The sequence below is a fragment of the Oncorhynchus masou genome, unplaced genomic scaffold, assembly GCF_036934945.1.
Source record: "Oncorhynchus masou masou isolate Uvic2021 unplaced genomic scaffold, UVic_Omas_1.1 unplaced_scaffold_4275, whole genome shotgun sequence".
In the NCBI taxonomy this organism is placed as follows: Eukaryota; Metazoa; Chordata; class Actinopteri; order Salmoniformes; family Salmonidae; genus Oncorhynchus; species Oncorhynchus masou.
In genome coordinates, this window is record NW_027010671.1 from 1 (window position 1) to 22463 (window position 22463).

Consider the following 22463-nt stretch of genomic DNA (forward strand, 5'->3'; position numbering starts at 1 on the left):
AGTTACCAGTCAATAGGCTACTAGTCAATAGGCTACCAATCAATAGGCTACCAGTCAATAAGTTACCAGTCAATAAGCTATTAGTCAATAAGCTATTAGTCAATAGGCTACCAGTCAATAGGCTACCAGTCAATAAGCTACCAGTCAATAGGCTACCAGTCAATAGGCTACCAGTCAATAGGCTACCAGTCAATAAGCTGCCAGTCAATAAGCTACCAGTCAATAAGCTACCAGTCAATAAGTTACCAGTCAATAGGCTACCAGTCAATAGGCTACCAGTCAATAGGCTACCAGTCAATAAGTTACCAGTCAATAAGCTACCAGTCAATAAGTTACCAGTCAATAGGCTACCAGTCAATAATTTACCAGTCAATAGGCTACCAGTCAATAAGCTACCAGTCAATAAGCTACCAGTCAATAAATTACCAGTCAATAGGCTACCAGTCAATAATTTACCAGTCAATAGGCTACCAGTCAATAAGCTACCAGTCAATAAGTTACCAGTCAATAGGCTACCAGTCAATAGGCTACCAGTCAATAGGCTACCAGTCAATAAGTTACCAGTCAATAGGCTACGAGTCAATAAGTTACCAGTCAATAAGCTACCAGTCAATAAGTTACCAGTCAATAGGCTACCAGTCAATAAGTTACCAGTCAATAGGCTACACTCACTGGAGTAACTGACGTGCTTTTTCAAAGCCTCCACAAATAAGCTATCAGTCAATAGGCTACCAGTCAATAGGTTACCAGTCAATAAGCTATTAGTCAATAAGTTACCAGTCAATAAGCTATTAGTCAATAGGTTACCAGTCAATAAGCTACCAGTCAATAGGCTACCAGTCAATAAGCTATTAGTCAATAGGCTATTAGTCAATAAGTTACCAATCAATAAGTTACCAGTCAATAGGCTACCAGTCAATAGGCTACCAGTCAATAGGCTACCAGTCAATAAGTTACCAGTCAATAAGTTACCAGTCAATAGGCTACCAGTCAATAAGTTACCAGTCAATAGGCTACCAGTCAATAGGCTACCAGTCAATAGGCTACCAGTCAATAAGTTACCAGTCAATAAGCTACCAGTCAATAGGCTACCAGTCAATAGGCTACCAGTCAATAGGCTACCAGTCAATAGGCTACCAGTCAATAGGCTACAAGTCAATAAGTTACCAGTCAATAAGCTATTAGTCAATAAGTTACCAGTCAATAAGCTATTAGTCAATAGGCTACCAGTCAATAAGCTACCAGTCAATAAGTTACCAGTCAATAGGCTACCAGTCAACAGGCTACCAGTCAATAGGCTACCAGTCAATAAGTTACCAGTCAATAAGCTATTAGTCAATAAGCTACCAGTCAATAAGCTACCAGTCAATAAGTTACCAGTCAATAAGCTACCAGTCAATAAGCTACCAGTCAATAAGTTACCAGTCAATAAGCTATTAGTCAATAGGCTACCAGTCAATAAGTTACCAGTCAATAGGCTACCAGTCAATAAGCTATTAGTCAATAGGCTACCAGTCAATAGGCTACCAGTCAATAGGCTACCAGTCAATAAGCTACCAGTCAATAAGCTACCAGTCAATAGGTTACCAGTCAATAAGCTATTAGTCAATAGGCTACCAGTCAATAAGTTACCAGTCAATAAGCTATTAGTCAATAGGCTACCAGTCAATAAGCTACCAGTCAATAAGCTATTAGTCAATAGGCTATTAGTCAATAAGTTACCAGTCAATAAGTTACCAGTCAATAAGTTACCAGTCAATAGGCTACCAGTCAATAGGCTACCAGTCAATAGGCTACCAGTCAATAAGTTACCAGTCAATAAGCTACCAGTCAATAAGTTACCAGTCAATAGGCTACCAGTCAATAAGTTACCAGTCAATAAGTTACCAGTCAATAGGCTACCAGTCAATAGGCTACCAGTCAATAGGCTACCAGTCAATAAGTTACCAGTCAATAAGCTACCAGTCAATAGGCTACCAGTCAATAGGCTACCAGTCAAAAGGCTACCAGTCAATAGGCTACAAGTCAATAAGTTGCCAGTCAATAAGCTATTAGTCAATAAGTTACCAGTCAATAAGCTATTAGTCAATAGGCTACCAGTCAATAAGCTACCAGTCAATAAGTTACCAGTCAATAAGTTACCAGTCAATAGGCTACCAGTCAACAGGCTACCAGTCAATAGGCTACCAGTCAATAAGTTACCAGTCAATAAGCTATTAGTCAATAAGCTACCAGTCAATAAGCTACCAGTCAATAAGTTACCAGTCAATAAGCTACCAGTCAATAAGCTACCAGTCAATAAGTTACCAGTCAATAAGCTATTAGTCAATAGGCTACCAGTCAATAAGTTACCAGTCAATAAGCTATTAGTCAATAGGCTACCAGTCAATAGGCTACCAGTCAATAGGCTACCAGTCAATAGGCTACCAGTCAATAAGCTACCAGTCAATAAGCTACCAGTCAATAGGTTACCAGTCAATAAGCTATTAGTCAATAGGCTACCAGTCAATAAGTTACCAGTCAATAAGCTATTAGTCAATAGGCTACCAGTCAATAAGCTACCAGTCAATAAGCTATTAGTCAATAGGCTACCAGTCTATAGGCTACCAGTCAATAAGCTACCAGTCAATAAGTTACCAGTCAATAAGCTATTAGTCAATAGGCTACCAGTCAATAAGCTATTAGTCAATAAGTTACCAGTCAATAAGTTACCAGTCAATAAGCTATTAGTCAATAAGCTATTAGTCAATAGGCTACCAGTCAATAAGCTACCAGTCAATAAGCTATTAGTCAATAGGCTACCAGTCAATAAGTTACCAGTCAATAAGCTATTAGTCAATAAGCTATTAGTCAATAAGCTATTAGTCAATAGGCTACCAGTCAATAAGCTACCAGTCAATAGGCTACCAATCAATAGGCTACCAGTCAATAAGTTACCAGTCAATAAGCTATTAGTCAATAAGCTATTAGTCAATAGGCTACCAGTCAATACGCTACCAGTCAATACGCTACCAGTCAATAAGTTACCAGTCAATAGGCTACCAGTTAATAGGTTACCAGTCAATAAGCTACCAGTCAATAAGCTATTAGTCAATAGGCTACCAGTCAATAAGCTACCAGTCAATAAGCTATTAGTCAATAAGCTATTAGTCAATAGGCTACCAGTCAATAAGCTACCAGTCAATAAGCTATTAGTCAATAGGCTACCAGTCAATAAGCTACCAGTCAATAGGCTACCAGTCAATAGGCTACCAGTCAATAAGTTACCAGTCAATAGGCTACCACTCAATAAGCTACCAGTCAATAGGCTACCAGTCAATAAGCTACCAGTCAATAGGCTACCAGTCAATAGGCTACCAGTCAATAAGTTACCAGTCAATAGGCTACCAGTCAATAAGTTACCAGTCAATAAGCTACCAGTCAATAGGCTACCAGTCAATAAGCTACCAGCTACCAGTTATTTCTCAACTCCTAATGTTGAGCAAATTACATGCCCTGGAGTCAATTGCTCACTGGAGTCAATTACACGCCCTGGAGTCAGTTACACTCACTGGAGTCAGTTACACTCACTGGAGTCAGTTACACTCACTGGAGTCAGTTACACTCCTGGAGTCAATTACACTCACTGGGTAACTGACGTGCTTTTTCAAAGCCTCCCAAATAAGCTATCATCAATAGGCTACCAGTCAATAGGCTACCAGTCAATAAGTTACCAGTCAATAGGCTACCAGTCAATAAGTTACCAGTCAAAAAGCTACCAGTCAATAGGCTACCAGTCAATAGGCTACCAGTCAATAGGCTACCAGTCAATAGTCTACGAGTCAATAAGTTACCAGTCAATAAGCTACCAGTCAATAAGTTACCAGTCAATAGTCTACCAGTCAATAAGTTACCAGTCAATAAGCTACCAGTCAATAGGCTACCAGTCAATAAGCTACCAGTCAATAAGCTACCAGTCAATAAGCTACCAGTCAGCCAAACTGCCAGTCAATAGGCTGCACCAGTGGGTAAGCTACCGGATAATGACCGCAGTCGTTTGATGCAATCGAATAGGCTGTTGATCGTGTTCACCAGTTCGACGTTACAACAGTCAATAGGCTATCAGTCAATAGGCTATCGGTCAATGAGCTATCAGTCAATAGGCTATCAGTCAGCCAGACTTCTACCAGTCAATAAGCTGCCCAGTCAATAACTACCAGTCAATGGCTTCCACCAGTCAATAAGTTACCAGTCAATAAGCTACCAGTCAATAGGCTTCCAGTCAATAAGCTACAAGTCAATAGCTAATCAATAAGCAACAAGTCAATAGGCTACCAGTCAATAAGATACCAGTCAATAGGCTGCAGTCAATAAGATACCAGTCAATAGGCTACCAGTTAATAGGCTACCAGTCAATAAGCTACCAGTAAATAAGCTACCAGTCAATAGGCTTCCAGTCAATAAGCTACAAGTCAATAGCTAATCAATAAGCAACAAGTCAATAGGCTACCAGTCAATAAGATACCAGTCAATAGGCTACCAGTCAATAAGATACCAGTCAATAGGCTACCAGTTAATAGGGCTACCATTCAATAGGCTATCAGTCAATAGGCTACCAGTCAGTAGGCTACCAGTCAATAGCCAATCAATAGGCTTACCAGTCAGAAGGCTACTAGTCAATAGGCTACCAGTCAATAGGCTACCAGTCAATTAAAAAAATATATATATATATTTCAACTTTATTTAACCAGGTAAGCTAGTTGAGAACATGTTCTCATTTACAGCTGTGACCTGGCCAAGATAAAGCATAGCAGTGCGACACAAACAACAACACAGAATTACACATGGAATAAACAACCGTACAGTCAATAACACAATCGAAAAAAAAAGAAAGTCTATATACAGTGTGTGCAAATGGCGTGAGGAGGTAGGCCATAAATAGGCCATAGTGGCAGTAATTACAATTTAGCAGATTAACACTGGAGTGATAAATTAGCAGATTATGATGTGCAAGTAGAGATACTGGTGTGCAAAAAAGAGCAGAAAAGTAAATAAAAACAATATGGGGATGAGATAGGTCGATTAAGGTGGGCTATTTAGATGGGCTATGTACAGCTGCAGCGATCGGTTAGCTGCTCAGATATGTGATGTTTAAAGTTTGTGAGGGACATATAAGACTCCAGCTTCAGCAATTTGTGCAATACGTTCCAGTCACTGGCAGCAGAGAACTGGAAGGAAAGGCGGCCAAAGGAGATGTTGGCTTTGGGGATGGCCAGTGAGATACACCTGCTGGGTGCGTGCTATGGGTTGGTGTTGTTATCGTGACCAGTGAGCTGAGATAAGATGGAGGCTTTACCTAGCATAGACTTATAGATGACCTGGAGCCAGTGGGTCTGGCAACGAATATGTAGCGAAGGCTGCCGACTAGAGCATACAGTTCGCAGTGGTGGGTGGTATAAGGGGCTTTGGTAACAAAACAGATGGCACTGTGATAGACTGCATCCAGTTTGCTAAGTAGAGTATTGGAAGCTATTTTGTAAATGACATTTCAGTCGGATCGGTAGGAGAGTCAGTTTTACTAGGGTAAGTTTGGCGTGAGTGAAGGAGGCTTTGTTGCGAGAAATAGGAAGCTGATTCTAGATTTGATTTTGGATTGGAGATGATTAATATGAGTCTGGAAGGAGAGTTTACAGTCTAGCCAGACACCTAGGTATTTATAGTTGTCCACATATTCTAGGTCAGAACCGTCCAGGATAGTGATGCTAGTCGGGGCGGGCGGGTGCAGACGCGAACGATTGAAAAGCATGCATTTGGTTTTTTTACTAGCGTTTAAGAGCAGTTGGAGGCCACAGAAGCAGTGTTGTATGGCATCGAAGCTCGTTTTGGAGGTTAGTTAACACAGTGTCCAAAGAAGGGTCAGATGTATACAGAATGGTGTCATCTGCATAGACGTGGATCAGGGAATCACCCGGCAGCAAAGAGCGACATCATTGATATTTACAGAGAAAAGAGTCAGCCCGAGAATTGAACCCTGTGGTAGGCTGCAGTCAATAGAGTTTACATTTCCTCTTCCAATTATAATGTGGGGAGGTCAAAATAATGAAAAACTATATATTAAATGTTTTCATTTAAAATGTTGATTAATTCTCCTTGCCATTATCATTCACCTGATGACAAGACAAGATATGATTTTGTTGTTGTTGTTGCTAACGTATGGTGGGAATCCCTAGGTCGCCGGTTTGCCTGGGGCGTGGTGCCTGGGACGTGGTGCCTGGGACGTGGTGCCTGGGGCGTGGTGCCTGGGACGTGGTGCCCTGGGGCGTGGTCCCTGGGACGTGGTGCCTGGGACGTGGTCCCTGGGACGCGTGGTGCCTGGGGCGTGGTGCCTGGGACGTGGTCCCTGGGGCGTGGTGCCTGGGGCGTGGTCCCTGGGGGCGTGGTGCCTGGGACGTGGTCCCTGGGGCGTGGTCCCCAGGGCGTGGTCCCCTGGGACGTGGTGCCTGGGGCGTGGTCCCTGGGGCGTGGTGCCCTGGGGCGTGGTCCCTGGGGCGTGGTGCCTGGGACGTGGTGCCTGGGACGTGGTGCCTGGGACGTGGTGCCTGGGACGTGGTGCCTGGGACATGGTCCCTGGGACGTGGTGCCTGGAGATGGTGCCTGGGACATGGTCAATGGGATGTGGTCCCTGCGGCGTGGTGCCTGGGGCGTGGTCCCTGGGACGTGGTCCCTGGGACGTGGTCCCTAGGACATGGTGCCTGGGACGTGGTCCTAAGGACATGGTGCCTGGGGCGTGGTCCTGGGACATGGTGCCTGGGACGTGGTCCCTGGGACATGGTGCCTGGGACGTGGTCCCTGGTCCCTGGGATATGGTCCCTGGGGACGTGGTCCCTGGGACATGGTGCCTGGGGCGTGGTCCTGGGGGATGTGGTGCCTGGGACGTGGTCCCTGGGACGTGGTGCCTGGGGCGTGGTCCCTGGGACGTGGTCCCTGGGACGTGGTGCCCTGGGGCGTGGTCCCTGGGATGTGGTCCCTGGGATGTGGTGCCTGGGACGTGTTCCACTGCAGACGTGGTCCCAGGACATGGTCCCTGGCAAACCGGCGTCACTACAGACCCTGGTTCGATTCCAGGCTGTATCACAACCGGCCGTGATTAGGGAGTTCCAAAGGCGGCGCACAATAGGCCCAGCGTCGTCAGGTTAGGGTTTGCCCGAGGTAGGCCGTCATTGTAAATAAGAATTTGTTCTTAACTGACTTGCCTTAAATAAAGGTCACAGGAATAAAAGTAATACAGTGGTGGGAGGAAGACAGCAAACCTTATCGATGATAGACTGCATGTGTGACTTGTGGATGAGGTCTCCATAGAGCAGAGAGGACCACTGTTCAGGGGAGATACGGAGCCCCGCCTCCATGGCGATGTGTACGATCTGGGCGTCATGCTCGTGGACGACAGCGCGCCTGTACGCACGGAACTCCTCCTTTAGCTGCATCAGCGATGAGTCCTCGTCACGCTTGGTCACCTGGGAGGGAGGGAGAGGGGGGGAGGATGGGAGGTAGGGTGGAGGGAGGTAGGGGAGGGGGAGGGAGGGAGGTAGGTAGGTAGGAGCGGAGGATGGGAGGTAGGGTGGAGGGAGGAGGGGGGGGAGGGTTGGGACATCCAGTACAGTTAGAAACCTACACCCAATAAACCAAACAAATTCACATGATCTACAGTAACCCAGTGACCTGCAGTAACCTAGTGATCTACAGTAACCCAGTGACCTGCAGTAACCCAGTGACCTACAGTAACCCAGTGACCTGCAGTAACCTAGTGACCTGCAGTAACCCAGTGACCTACAGTAACCCAGTGATCTACAGTAACCCAGTGACCTACAATAACCTAGTGATCTACAGTAACCCAGTGACCTACAGTAACCCAATGACCTACAGTAACCCAGTGACCTGCAGTAACCCAGTGACCTGCAGTAACCCAGTGACCTACAGTAACCTAGTGATCTACAGTAACCCAATGACCTACAGCAACCCAGTGACCTACAGTAACCCAGTGACCTGCAGTAACCCAGTGACCTGCAGTAACCCAGTGACCTGCAGTAACCCAGTGACCTACAGTAACCTAGTGATCTACAGTAACCCAGTGACCTACAGTAACCCAATGGCCTACAGTAACCCAGTGACCTGCAGTAACCCAGTGACCTACAGTAACCTAGTGATCTACAGTAACCCAGTGACCTACAGTACCCCAATGACCTACAGTAACCCAATGGCCTACAGTAACCCATTGACCTACAGTAACCCAATGACCTACAGTAACCTAGTGACCTACAGTAACCCAATGACCTACAGTAACCCAGTGACCTACAGTAACCCAATGACCTACAGTAACCCAGTGACCTACAGTAACCCAATGACCTACAGTAACCCAATGACCTACAGTAACCCAATGACCTACAGTAACCCAGTGACCTACAGTAACCCAATGACCTACAGTAACCCAATGACCTACAGTAACCCAGTGACCTACAGTAACCCAATGACCTACAGTAACCCAATGACCTACAGTAACCCAATGACCTACAGTAACCCAGTGACCTACAGTAACCCAATGACCTACAGTAACCCAATGACCTACAGTAACCCAGTGACCTGCAGTAACCCAATGACCTACAGTAACCCAATGACCTACAGTAACCCAGTGACCTACAGTAACCCAATGACCTACAGTAACCAGTAAACAGAATCGCATCACTCTCATATGACTGAGAAGATATTTGTGTTTTATTGCCCTGTGTCCTCAGACTCAAAACTCAAAACTCAGATCAGGTGAGAAACAGAGTTCCCCACTCAGAATCGGCCCTATAAGTAATTATCATGATACACCAGGCCAGTCCCTCTGTGACTGTCCCTCTGTGACTGTGCCTCTGTGACTGTGCCTCTGTGACTGTGCCTCTGTGACTGTGCCTCTGTGACTGTGCCTCTGTGACTGTGCCTCTGTGACTGTGCCTCTGTGACTGTCCCTCTGTGACTGTGCCTCTGTGACTGTGCCTCTGTGACTGTCCCAATGTGACTGTGCCTCTGTGACTGTGCCTCTGTGACTGTGCCTCTGTGACTGTGCCTCTGTGACTGTGCCTCTGTGACTGTGCCTCTGTGACCGACAGGGCAAAATATAGAACAGTGTTTCACCCTGGGTAAATGGTTGGCATTGCAGTCCTGCCAACCATGCCAACCATGCTTACAGGCTGGAGACTCAACAACAAGGCTATCGCTCACTTGCACACACAAGTGCACACACACACATACACACATGCACACGCACTTATGCACGCACACACAAACACACACACTTCACCACTAGCAGACCGTTTCTATCACTGGGAGTTTTCAGAGGAGTGAGCAGAAAGAGGACCATTTTGAGTCGTTTCATGTGGAACATGTTTCCAATGACAGCTACAGTAATGTGTCATAATTGGCCAAATAAATCTAAACTAGAGATGTGAATTTGAAATCTCCCAGAGATTCAGGAACACTGAAGTGACAAGAGGAAGCGTTCTCCACTGCTGGGCATGATGAGTGCCAGAGGCAGAAGGTGGCACCTCTTCAGAGTGCATCAGTAATCATGACTGGTGGTATGATACAGTATGGTGCCTAGTTATGTCTCTGGCACTTTTAAAATGCTTTTTTAGCGCTTTGATAAAACCATATTTTCTATCATCATTATATTAAACCACGACAGCCTGAAGGCTACAAGGTTATGGAGACCAGTGACGTGTATGAGTTTGTGGTGTGTGCATGTGTACTTGTGCGTATGTGTGTGTATTTGCATGGCTATGTGCATCATAAGTGCATTTGGGAGCATACAATACAATATACCAATACAATATACAGTACAATATACAATACAATATACCAATACAATATGCAGTACAATATACCAATACAATATGCAGTACAATATACAATACAATATGCAGTACAATATACAATACAATATGCAGTACAATTTACAATACAATATGCAGTACAATTTACAATACAATATGCAGTACAATATACAATACAATATGCAGTACAATATACAATACAATATGCAGTACAATATACAATACAATATACCAATACAATATGCAGTACAATATACAATACAATATGCAGTACAATATACAATACAATATGCAGTACAATATACCAATACAGTAGAATAGGTCTCACCTTAAAGCAGGAGGCCCTGTAGAGTAGCTGGACCACATGTCCTATGGAGGTTTTGGAGGCCTGAGGAAACCGAGCCTCCAGCTTCTGGACCACAAAAAGGACAAGAACTTTCCTGGACAGAGCTGAGCCGTCCTCTAGCGCCAACAGTACCAGCTTCAGAGCATCCTCCTGCGTGGCTGTATCAGACAACACACACAACTGTCATTATGTAGCTACCGTACATACTGCATAGCACATATGAAGTACTGCGAGTACATATCAGTGGCCTTATGTTCCAAAGGTGATGAAGAGGATTAATTAAGGAATTATTTAAGTACTGGTACATACTGCATAGTACTTATGAAGTACTGCGAGTACATATCAGTGGCCTTATGTTCCAAAGGTGATGAAGAGGATTAATTAAGGAATTATTTAAGTACTGGTACATACTGCATAGTACTTATGAAGTACTGTGAGTACATATCAGTGGCCTTATGTTCCGAAACTAATGTTTTAAGTACTAGTACATAGTACATAGTATCTGATATTAATATGCTGTATTATTGATATCACTATGCCTTATTTATGTATTATTATCAAATCAAATAAACATCAACCTAATACAACCTTACAGTGAAATGCTGACTTACAAGCCCTTAACCAACAGGTGTAGACCTTACTGTGAAATGCTTACTTACAAGCCCTTAACCAACAGGTGTAGACCTTACAGTGAAATGCTTACTTACAAGCCCTTAACCAACAGGTGTAGACCTTACTGTGAAATGCTGACTTACAAGCCCTTAACCAACAGGTGTAGACCTTACTGTGAAATGCTGACTTACAAGCCCTTAACCAACAAGTGTAGACCTTACTGTGAAATGCTGACTTACAAGCCCTTAACCAACTGGTGTAGACCTTACTGTGAAATGCTTACTTACAAGCCCTTAACCAACAGGTGTAGACCTTACCGTGAAATGCTGACTGACAAGTCCTTAACCAACAGGTGTAGACCTTACTGTGAAATGCTGACTTACAAGCCCTTAACCAACAGGTGTGACTGACCTTACAGTGAAATGCTGACTTACAAGCCCTTAACCAACTGGTGTAGACCTTACAGTGAAATGCTTACTTACAAGCCTGTTTAACCAACAGTGCAGTTCTAAGAAAATAGAGTAAAGAAAATATTTACTAAGTAAACTAAAGTAAAAAATTAACTAAAAAGTAACACAATAAATTAACAATAACAAGGCTGTTTAGAGGGGTGCGGGTACCGAGTCAATGTGCTGGGTACAGGTTAGTTGAGGTCATTTGTACATTTAGGTAGGGGTAAAGTGACTATGCATAGATAATAAACAGCGAGTAGCAGCAGTGTAAAAAGAAGGGGGGGGGGGGAATGCCAATTGACCGGATGGCCATTTGATTAAGTGTTCTTATGGTTTATGGTCTTATGGTTTGAGGGTAGAAGCTGTTAAGGAGCCTTTTGGACCTAGACTTGGCGCTCAGGTACAGCTTGCCGTGCGGTAGCAGAGAGAACAGTCTATGACTTGTGTGACTGGAGTCTCTGACAATTTTTGCCTTTCTCTGACACCACCTCGTATAGCAGTTTCCATACCAGGCGGTGATGTAACGGGTCAGGATGCTCTCGATGGTGCAGCTGTAGAACATTTTGAGGATCTGAGGACCCATGCCAAATCTTTCAGTCTCCTGATGGGGAAAAGGTGATGTCGTGCCCTCTTCACAACTGTCTTGGTGCGTTTGCAACATCATAGTTTGTTGGTGATGTGTACATCAAGGAAATTTAAACCCGCACCACTACAGCCCCGTCGATGTGAATGGGGTGTGTTCGGCCCTCCTTTTCCTCGACCCGCACCACTACAGCCCCGTCGATGTGAATGAGGGTGTGTTCGGCCCCTCCTTTTCCTGTAATCCACTGTCAGCTCCTTTTTCTTGCTAACGTTATAAGACACTGCCAGGTCTCTGACCTCCTTCCTAGAGGTTGTCTCGTCATTGTCAGTGATCAGGCCTTCCACCGTTGTGTCGTCAGCAAACTTAATGATTGTGTTGGAGTCGTGCATGGCCACGCAGTCGTGAATGAACAGGGAGTACAGTAGGGGACCAAGCACGCACACCTGAGGGCCCCCTTGTTGAGAATCAGCGTGGTAGATGTGTTGTTGCTACCCTTACCACCTGGAGATGGCTGGTCCAGGAAGTCCAGGATCCAGTTGCAGAGGGCGGTGTTTATGCAAATAGGAGTGGGTTTAGTGTTTCCGGGATGATTGTGTTGATGTGAGCCATTCAAAGCACTTCATGGCTACAGACGTGAGTGCTACAGGGTGGTAGTCATTTATGGAGGTTATGCTTTGTGGTTTATGTTGTAAATGTGTCTGAAACTTTGTGTGCTGCTATTTTAGCCAGGTCTCTTGTAGAAGAGATTGTTCATCTCAATGAGGCTAACCTGATCAAATAAATAAATGACATAATATGTATTAGAACATATCTGGCATTGCATCATATATTTTGTTTTACAGGAAAGGGGAATCCTATCACACTGTAGGACATGATACAGTGTTGTACTGGTGTCCTCAGACTGGAACCCCCTCGCTAAGGATCTGCCCTATGAGTAATCATTATAAGACACCATAGTGCTGCAGCATCATATAACAGAGTAGGGAGGGAGGATAGGACAGAGAGAAAAGCATGCTGAAGATGTGATTGACAGGTGTATTATCCTATCACCACTGACTAGGTCCAGTACATCATATGACTGACAGGTGTATCATCCAATCACCACTCACCAGGCCCCAGGAACTGGCATCCCCGTGCTCTGACGGCGGCCCACAGGTTAGCAGAGAGCTGCTGTGGGTTCTGGTGCTGCAGGATGAGCTCTGTGACGGTACGTTCCCCTAGCGACCTGCCCGCCCGCACCGCCCGCAACCGCCCCCTCCTCCTCCACCAGCTGACAGTTGACGAGTGTCACCAGCTTCCTCTGCATGGGCCGACTGAGCACGCTCGGACTGAGGGTCACCACACCTGGATTGCGGAGAGGAAGGGGTCAAACGTCAGAAGACGGCATCAGAAACATAAATACTGAAATACGCACACAAACAGACAGAATCACAAACAGAAACAGAAATACAAACACATGAACAGAAACACAGACACACGAACAGAAACACAGACACGCGAACAGAAACACAGACACGCGAACAGAAACACAGACACGCGAACAGAAACACAGACACGCGAACAGAAACACAGACTCACGAACAGAAACACAGACTCACGAACAGAAACACAGACACACGAACAGAAACACAGACACGAACAGAAACACAGACACACGAACAGAAACACAGACACACGAACAGAAACACAGACACACGAACAGAAACACAGACACATGAACAGAAACACAGACACACAGACACACGAACAGAAACACAGACACACGAACAGAAACACAGACACACACACCGATATACTAATACAGAAACAATTTCCCAAACTCTGTTATTGTTTACCAGAGCTAAAATGTAATCCTGGTCTAAAACAAAAGTGCATATGTAGTCTGCTAGTGCTGCCCACAGTAGAAAACCCCTCTCAACCTCTAATAAATGTCCCATAGCAGGACAAAGTGCTGACGAAAGTGTCTTAAAACCCTTTATTAGAGTGAGTCTATTAAAGACCAGGGATGGATGACCACTGTCCCCTCTCCAATTCTGTGATCACCACAAAAACAGTTGACAAAGCTGCCGAGGGATTGAACTGCATTCTCAGCTTTCCAGGTGAATTAACCCAATAAACGGAGCACTGCTCCTCAGATATGGGCTTTTAAAAGCACTGATGGGAAAACAGGACTCAAGGTTTACTGCCCGTCACACAGCGTTTTATGGGTCCTGGGAGAAGGATGCTCCATCCTCCGTGCAATTATCAAATCAAATTGGATTTGTCACATGCACTGAATACAACAGGTAGACCTTACCGTGAAATGTTTACTTACAAGCCCTTAACCAACAGGTGTAGACCTTACCGTGAAATGTTTACTTACAAGCCCTTAACCAACAGGGTAGACTTAATGTGAAATGTTTACTTACAAGCCCTTAACCAACAGGTGTAGACCTTACCGTGAAATGTTTACTTACAAGCCCTTAACCAACAGGTGTAGACCTTACCGTGAAATGTTTACTTACAAGCCCTTAACCAACAGGTGTAGACCTTACCGTGAAATGTTTACTTACAAGCCCTTAACCAACAGGTGTAGACCTTACCGTGAAATGTTTACTTACAAGCCCTTAACCAACCGTGTAGTTTTAAGAAAATAAATAAACTAAAGTATTGGCTACAGATGATCTACTCTGCAATATACTGTTATTCTGATAATGAGGTATAATGAAATGTGCCATTTGAAATGACATGCAGGGTAAAGTCATGTTGTTAGTTTAACTTCTTCACATTTCGTAAATATACTTTTTCTTGTCATCTAATTGAAGGACTCCTTTAAATTAAACTAATTTAACTCAAACTACTTTCAGCATAGCTCATTACATTTCCTATTGATGTAATGTGGGGTTTCAGGCTTTGTGTTGGTGTGGGGGGCCCAAGTTCCGTATGGCCTTACAGAGCGCATGGGCTTCCTGGTTCTAGCTGCTTCTACATGCTCTGACGCAAACGTTCCCACCACATTAAGCTCAGACCCCTGAGAATAACAGGAAATACTGTGTTTCTCTAACCTAACCTCAACTGCACACACACACACACACACACACACACACACACACACACACACACACACACACACACACACACACACACACACACACACACACACACACACACACACACTGCTCTGACTCAGTGTCCCCTCAGAAGGAAAAAAAACACTGTGCTGAACACAGGGTCAGCAGCACCTCTCTGTCTGGAGACTGCTCTGCACCTCAGAAGGAAAAAACACTGTGCTGAACACAGGGTCAGGAAGCACCTCTCTGTCACACACACACACACAGATGCATTTAGCACCAAATCTCTGTGTTCTGGTACCTTTTTCTCCACTGATGGGTTTGAGATAGAGAGCCAGCTCCTCCACACACACCCTGCACACCTCATAGTGCCCTACCTCCACAGCACTGCTCAGAGTCACAGCCTGGGACTCCACAGCCTGGGAACACACAACATCATTATCATGACACTCATCATCATAATCAGTATCATCACAATCATTATTATCATCACAATAATCACTCTCATCATTGGTATCATCATTATAATCATGATCACCATCATCAGTATCATCATCATTATCTTCAGTATCATCATCTTCACATCATCATTATCGTCATCATTGTCATCACAATCATCACAGTCATCAGTATCATCATCATCATCAATATCATCATTATCATTATTATCTTCACAATCATCATCGGTATCATCACAATCATTTTAATTATCATCACAATCATCATCACAATCATTATACTTATCATCACAATCATCATTATCACAATATTCAGTATCATCATCATCAGTATCATCATAATTTTCACAATCATCATTACCATCACAATCATTATCATCATTAGCATAACTATCATCATCAGAAGAACCACAACAACAAGACATGCTGTGCCCACCTGAGCTCCCACCAGCTGTAGCAGGGCACTGTTGACTGGCAGGTGGTCGATGTCAGTGTTGATGGCTGTCTGGTCGAACGGACAGGCCTTGCGGTGCAGCTTGTGGAGACAGGTCTTACACACAGTGTGCGAGCAGCCCAGACTGATGGGCTTGTGGCCGCTGCTGTCAAACTCGTTGTAGCAGATGGGGCAGGAGAGGAACTCTGTCCACTGGGCCGCCTGCACTGGCATCCTGCTGCCTGTCCTCCCTGCTGTCACCTCTGGAGGACGCTGTCTTGCTCAGGGGGATCGCATGCCGCCACGCCCCGACAGCTCACTGACAACTGGTATAGAAGAAGAAAGAAAGTGGTTAGGGTGCAGGTTAGCGGCAGACTGGGCATCGCCAGAGAGATCCTGCACTCCTTTGCTCCTCCATTGAGCAAGCTTTTTAGTCCTGGACTGGGCTTTTAATGTGTCTGGGAAACTGGCCTGTTGAGTTTCAGAGTCGTTTTTTGTCTTTCATTGCCTTGCAAATACAAAAAGGTGCCAACTGCCCAGGTGCAATGCTCCATAAATCTGTCCCCTAGTGGCTATAGACGTTGTCGCTGTTTTCACAATCACAATCTAGGAAAATAATGTCGGCGGTGAGCGGCACTCTCAACGCTTTCTTTCTTTCCCTTAATCTCACTCTCTTCTACACCTCTCTCATCCAGTGCCCACAACCCTCTGTAACACAGGTGGTTTGCTGAACCACACTCTCATAATGAGTAACCTCGTCTTGAGACCTGAAGACTTGTGTTAACTGCCTGGTCTAATGCATAGGCTTTAGCTCAGCGGACCCACGAAATTATGGAACACCTGCGCCACGAAATTAGAACCTCAGTTGGTCACACACCCACAACCCCACCCATTCTGCTGCATCTCCACTCTCTCTGATGCCATCCCTGCCCTACATCATGCCTCCTCCTGGGCAAGCAGGTGGAGAGGCCTCCCTTGGCTGGCTAAAGACCATAGAGGTGCTCTACAATGGCATGATCCTATCAGTCTGATTTACACACTGACTGAGTACCAGGCCAGATTTACACCCCTCTCTCTCTGTCTCGCTCCCCTGTCTCTGTCTGTCTCTCTCTCTCTCTGTCTCCCTGTCTCTCTGTCTGCTCTTTGTCTCTCTCTTTGTCTCTCTCTCTCTCTATAAACTCAGCTACAGGGCACAGGATTATAAATCCTCTGAGTTAAACCTAAGACAGCAACAGGATCAGTATGGGCACACAGAGGAGACAGGGATTTAAACCAGAATCTGTCTTTATATGGCAAACTCCTTTAAATCCAGGAAGCAGCCGTTTAACTTGCCATTAAGCAGCGTTTCAAGCTTAATAATGTCTAAATACATAAGTTACTCACCAAATATGGAGTTTTGATTATCAGCTATAGTTAATTACTGCTGTCACAGCCTGTATGCAAGGTCTAAATAAAAATGTACATGCAACCAAAAAAATGCCTCTACGGCAGCATCCTTTGTATTGTAGATTTGTAGGCAGTAAGGTTAGTGCTGTTCGGGATCCTTGGGACATGAACGATTGAAGGTGCCGAATAGACCTTTTTTATTTTCAACCTTTTATGGAAGTACATACCGGCCGTGACGTCAGTAAATAATTGTTAACCTTGAAAAGCTCGTGAATATGGCAAGTTGAATGGCTGCTTCATGGGCTTAAAGGGAAGTTGCCATATCAACACGTCTCTCCCAGTAAAGCCAGATTCTGGTTCAGACATGAAAGATATGTGTGTGTGTGTGTGTGTGTGTGTGTGTGTGTGTGTGTGTGTGTGTGTGAACATTCTTGACTGGCTGTGTCCATCATTAACTAGAAAATGCCATTATGTAGTAATAACAACAATTAACTCAACTCATGAATCTCACCCAACTAGAAAATTAAATGTTGCATAAAGTATATGCATGCCTACAATTCTATCTACTAAAATATCAAGCAGGTCAAGCTTTTTTCCAACTAAATTACGCACCATCCAAGTGGCCCAGGGCGCGCGGTGCTCACATTGCCTCTCCCGCGTAAACAACTCTGTGCTGATCTTTTGCGCGTCATGTTTTCGCGAGGGCTTAGTCCCTGGCTCGCGGACTAAAGCGAAAACGCATGTAAAGGCTATCGGGGGGGGACGTTTTGGAGAGCTGAAGTTAGATTTGATGACGCGCCGAAGCCTCTGGGCTGGGAAATGGTAAATACAATTTGAACCACAGTGAGTGATTCAGTGTCTCGTTGAAACCACATGTTCCTGACTGTAAGATACAGCGACATATCCCATGTTCGGGGCGCCCCCAGATCATTTAAAACATCTCCCAGGAAGGATTAGGCGGCTGCCTAGGTGGCAGATTGACGAGGGCGGCATTTTCTGAGATAAATTGTCCAAGACGCACCTCGAACAACAACACATAAAACCTCACATAATTCTGCCTAAAAACTATGACAATTTCCCTCAACCAGTGGCGTATGGGCTTTTAGGTGACGGCCTGTTGATAAGCAGTGCCCACTTTGTCAAAGGCAGGGGCGCAAAACAGTTGGCCTGTCCAATCCCAGTGCGCCTCTCCATGGTGCTGTTGGAGAGACGCATTCTGCAGCGATCCACCATCGTTCCTTCAAAAAAAATGATCTAACGTAAATCACGTAGTAGATATACGATATGGTAGAACTAGTATGTGGCATTTTCTGTAGCAGGTTTCTCGATCAAAATAGCCTAACCTAAATAGTGCTCAATCAAATAAAAAACGTGCTGTCATGTTAATAAACATATCTAAAAACGGTACAGGTCAAAGTAACATGGACAATATGGAATGGACTATCACGGCTATTGTCCAGGAGTTTCTCCATTATTATGATCAGTGGTTTCAAGTTTGTATAGTTCATTTTTGACATAGAGTACATTTTTTGACATAGCTGATCATAGCGAAAAATAACATACTTCTGCATTTCCCGCTGTGTAAACACATTGCAAATAGGCTCGCGATAACTCCTGATTGAGTTGGGTAGCTGATATTCAGATGTTTAAAATAGTAAACTTGATTAGTCACAGCAAACAGGACTTATAAAGTCAATGCAATGGCCTGTTTTACAAAGAATGGGCCACATGGATGGCCGACATGGTAGGCTACACCTGATAAGCATGAGCCGATCTTTTGATGTATTTTTTGGTCCTGTACTGACAACGTTTTTGGTGTTTTTACTTACCACATTGATGGGCATCATACAATTCCATTTCAGACAACATGGTAAGCTACACCTCAGTAAGCACAGGCCGATGCCTTTTGGACCTCTCTTTTTTTGGTGCAGTTCCAGACTTGCCTTGATTTCCACATCCGCAGACATGGTCTATGTTTGGTTCCGATTTTGTCCGGTCTTGACCAGCCTTGATTTAGCCCAACCATAAATGATGTCTCAAATGACTTATTTTCACCTTTCATTCACAACTAAATGGAACCTAATACCAACTTCTGGAAATACGTATTTTATGTATTTTGGACGTCTTTTCAATGTCATTTTGCTTACTTATTCTAGTTTTGCGGGAGGCAGTGCGTCAGTCTCGCCTGGTGGCAGATAAATAAAGATCGGCCCTGATCTCTTCGTGATATAGAATCTTATACAATCAGTAACCGATGTGATAAACTATATAAACAGAGATAACAGCGCTCATCATCTTGTTTGACTTCTGTGGGTGAGAAAATGGGATATCTGTCCTCCTACACACACACACACACACACACAAAACACACACACACACACACACACACACACACACACACACACACACACACAGTCAGTCCTCACATGGCCCCATAGAGTTCCCTGTTGGCTCCCAAAGAGTCCCCTCTACAGAACAGCAGGTGTTCTAGAATCTAAAGGACTGCCTGGCATTCTAAATGGATCATCAGTGAGTCTGCTGATGGACAGGCCCTCATGTTAGCCGGTCCTCCTCCCCTTTGGGCAGGGGTAGAACCTGAACCCCTGGAATGTGAGGAGGTTAGCTCCAGTAGTAGGGCTGCTTTATAAGTGTGTGTGTGTGAGTGAGTGAGTGAGTGAGTGAGTGAGTGAGTGAGGGAAAGACAGAGAGAAAGAGAGAGAGTGCACACGTGCATGCAAAGGTATGTGTGTTTTTGTGGAATATAGAATATGGAATACGGAACATTGCCAGCAGAGTGGGCTTCAATGAGTCACAGTCATTACTGTCTGTTTGAGTCATGAAAAAAGACCGCCACAAACCTAATCACCATTCCCTCACTACCCCCTGAAGGAATAGTTCAATATTATATTCCTTTGCATGGTATAGCTTGCTCTTTGCTCAGTACCCCTCATTATCTGAGAAATAGAATCATGGTGTCACGTTTCTGACCATAGTTCTTTTGTGTTTTCTGTGTTTTAGTGTTGGTCAGGACATGAGCTGAGTGGGCATTCTATGTTGTGTGTCTAGTTTTCCCGTTTCTATGTTTGGCCTGATATGGTTCTCAATCAGAGGCAGGTGTTAGTCATTGTCTCTGATTGGGAACCATATTTAGGTAGCCTGTCTTGTGTTGGGTTTTTGTGGGTGGTTGTCTTCTGTCTTTGTATGTCTGCACCAGACAGAACTGATTCGGTTTGTCCATATTTGTTGTTTTGTATTTTGTAGTGTTCACGTTTATCGTCTATATTAAACATGATGAACACTAACCGCGCTGCGCTTTGGTCCTCTCCTTCCTCCACAGAAGAAAGCCGTCACACAAGGTCCTTTCAAAACAAACTGTTTGTAGGAAAAACAACAAAACAAGCTTGTTTCCTCTTCCTGGGTTCAAAAATAACAAAAGTGTTTATTTCCTGTTTTTGTTTATCAGTTTGGATTTCTATTCTGAGGTCAACATTTTACAATTTAATTAGTAGAGTGACTTTCAAACATAATCCATATGTCAGGGTTAATATTAGACTATTAAATTAAATGAACCATTTGTTATTCTCATTTGGGAACAGAATAACTGCAGTCCTCTAACACAACTATAAGTGCAACTTTACATTTGTAGGCCTTGTGATATTAGGCCTGGGGCACATTATATGCTGTACATCAGACTGTATTCATTTTGATTTAAGAAGGCCTTTTCAGAGTGTATTCAGCCTGGCATCAATACCTTGGCGGTGGGTGGGTGACACCGGCACATATCACCCGTGAGAGATCTGACTGTACACGGAAGTAGGTCTAACAATGGTGTGGAGCCTGCATTTTTGTTGAAGCAACTGATGGACAGCCAGTTTGTGTAACATTGTCTAACATTAATCTGTTGATACCTCTGTACAAGAAACCTGATTGAATAATAGCTCTATTTCCAATAGATGAAGATGCAATTGTTTATATGGTCTTTTTCTCATGCCAGTTATCGGTTGTGGATTTTGACTTCATGATGATGCTGGGTTGCACTTTCGATGCATAAATATGAATTCCTCTGAAGAAAATGCTAAGTAACCAATATTTCAAAATAAATTACATTTACTACATGATTCCACATCAGAATTGTACAGCCATTCGCCTAGCGTTTTAGTAGCATGCAACACAAACAACCAGCTAAAAGTCGCGCCTCTTTCTGTCACTTACCTTAGGCACTGTAACGGAAGTACTACAATGATCATCTTTTTATCGTCCAGAGAACAAACGGAAAAAAACATCAGCAGCTGTTGCAATGGAACAGCTGTAATCAACTGAATGATATAGATCCCGCATTGAAAACTGTCATTTCAGCACATCAAATGACATTTATATGCTCCAATTTCTATATTAATTCCCAACCTACGCGACTTGTCCGCTCAGGTAGCCTACCCTCCCTTGGTTTGACAACTAGGGACAACGATCGTGTGTATTGTATCACTCCGCTTCCCGTTTTTGAACTGCGTGCCGGTAGCAGGCGCGTCTTGATCAGCAGGAGAGTGTTTCGTGTTAAAACGAGCGGAACAAAATAATATATATTGAACATTTACCTCGAAACCTTGTTTATTATGGTTGTGCGTATGTGGTACTATTTTCATATTATGGGCAAGGATAAAGACGTAAAGGGCAAAGCCGGAACAAGCCGCTTTTCGAGGCGTGGACCGCATTGTTTTTAAAGAGACAGAGGATGCGATAGGACCTATAGACACAATGCTCTGAGCGGGTTTTGGCGCTATAATGACAAACACCTATCGAATTGACCTTCTCACTGTCTCTGCTTGCTAATCTTATTTGTCTAACAGTACAATCTAATGCAAGATAAAGTGCAGTGCATTCCGAATGTTTCTAGCGTTCAGTAATTCATCAATTGTTACTGTGTCATGATTGTAGCCTACCTATAACCTAGTTATTGAGCCCATACTGGAATCTTAAGTTTTCGCTGGTTGTAGTATGGCTCTAGAAGTAGCAGAAACGTTGTTCAGAGGATGGAGAAAGAGAGCCCCAATACTCCCCCTCTCTCCTCTCCTCCATTCCTCATTCAATAATGGAACAGTTCTAAACAGCACTTTACACACACACACACACACACACTGCTCCCTTTTACAGTCACTCTGTGTCCCTCTCAGTACTCCGGGGGGACCATGGGAGAATTGTTGGTTTGCACTGAGCTGAGTGAGGCTGACATTTATCCAGCAAAGGGATACAAGAGAAAGAGGAGAGAGTGACTGAGAGATTAAGGAGGGCAGAGAT

General features: G+C 44.2%; 1 pseudogene; it reads right to left on the bottom strand.

Annotated features, from left to right (window-relative positions):
• Positions 1-6205: 6205 nt before the first annotated feature.
• On the bottom strand, positions 6206-21401 carry LOC135534993 (roquin-2-like; annotated as a pseudogene).
• Between the last annotated feature and the right edge of the window lie 1062 nt (positions 21402-22463).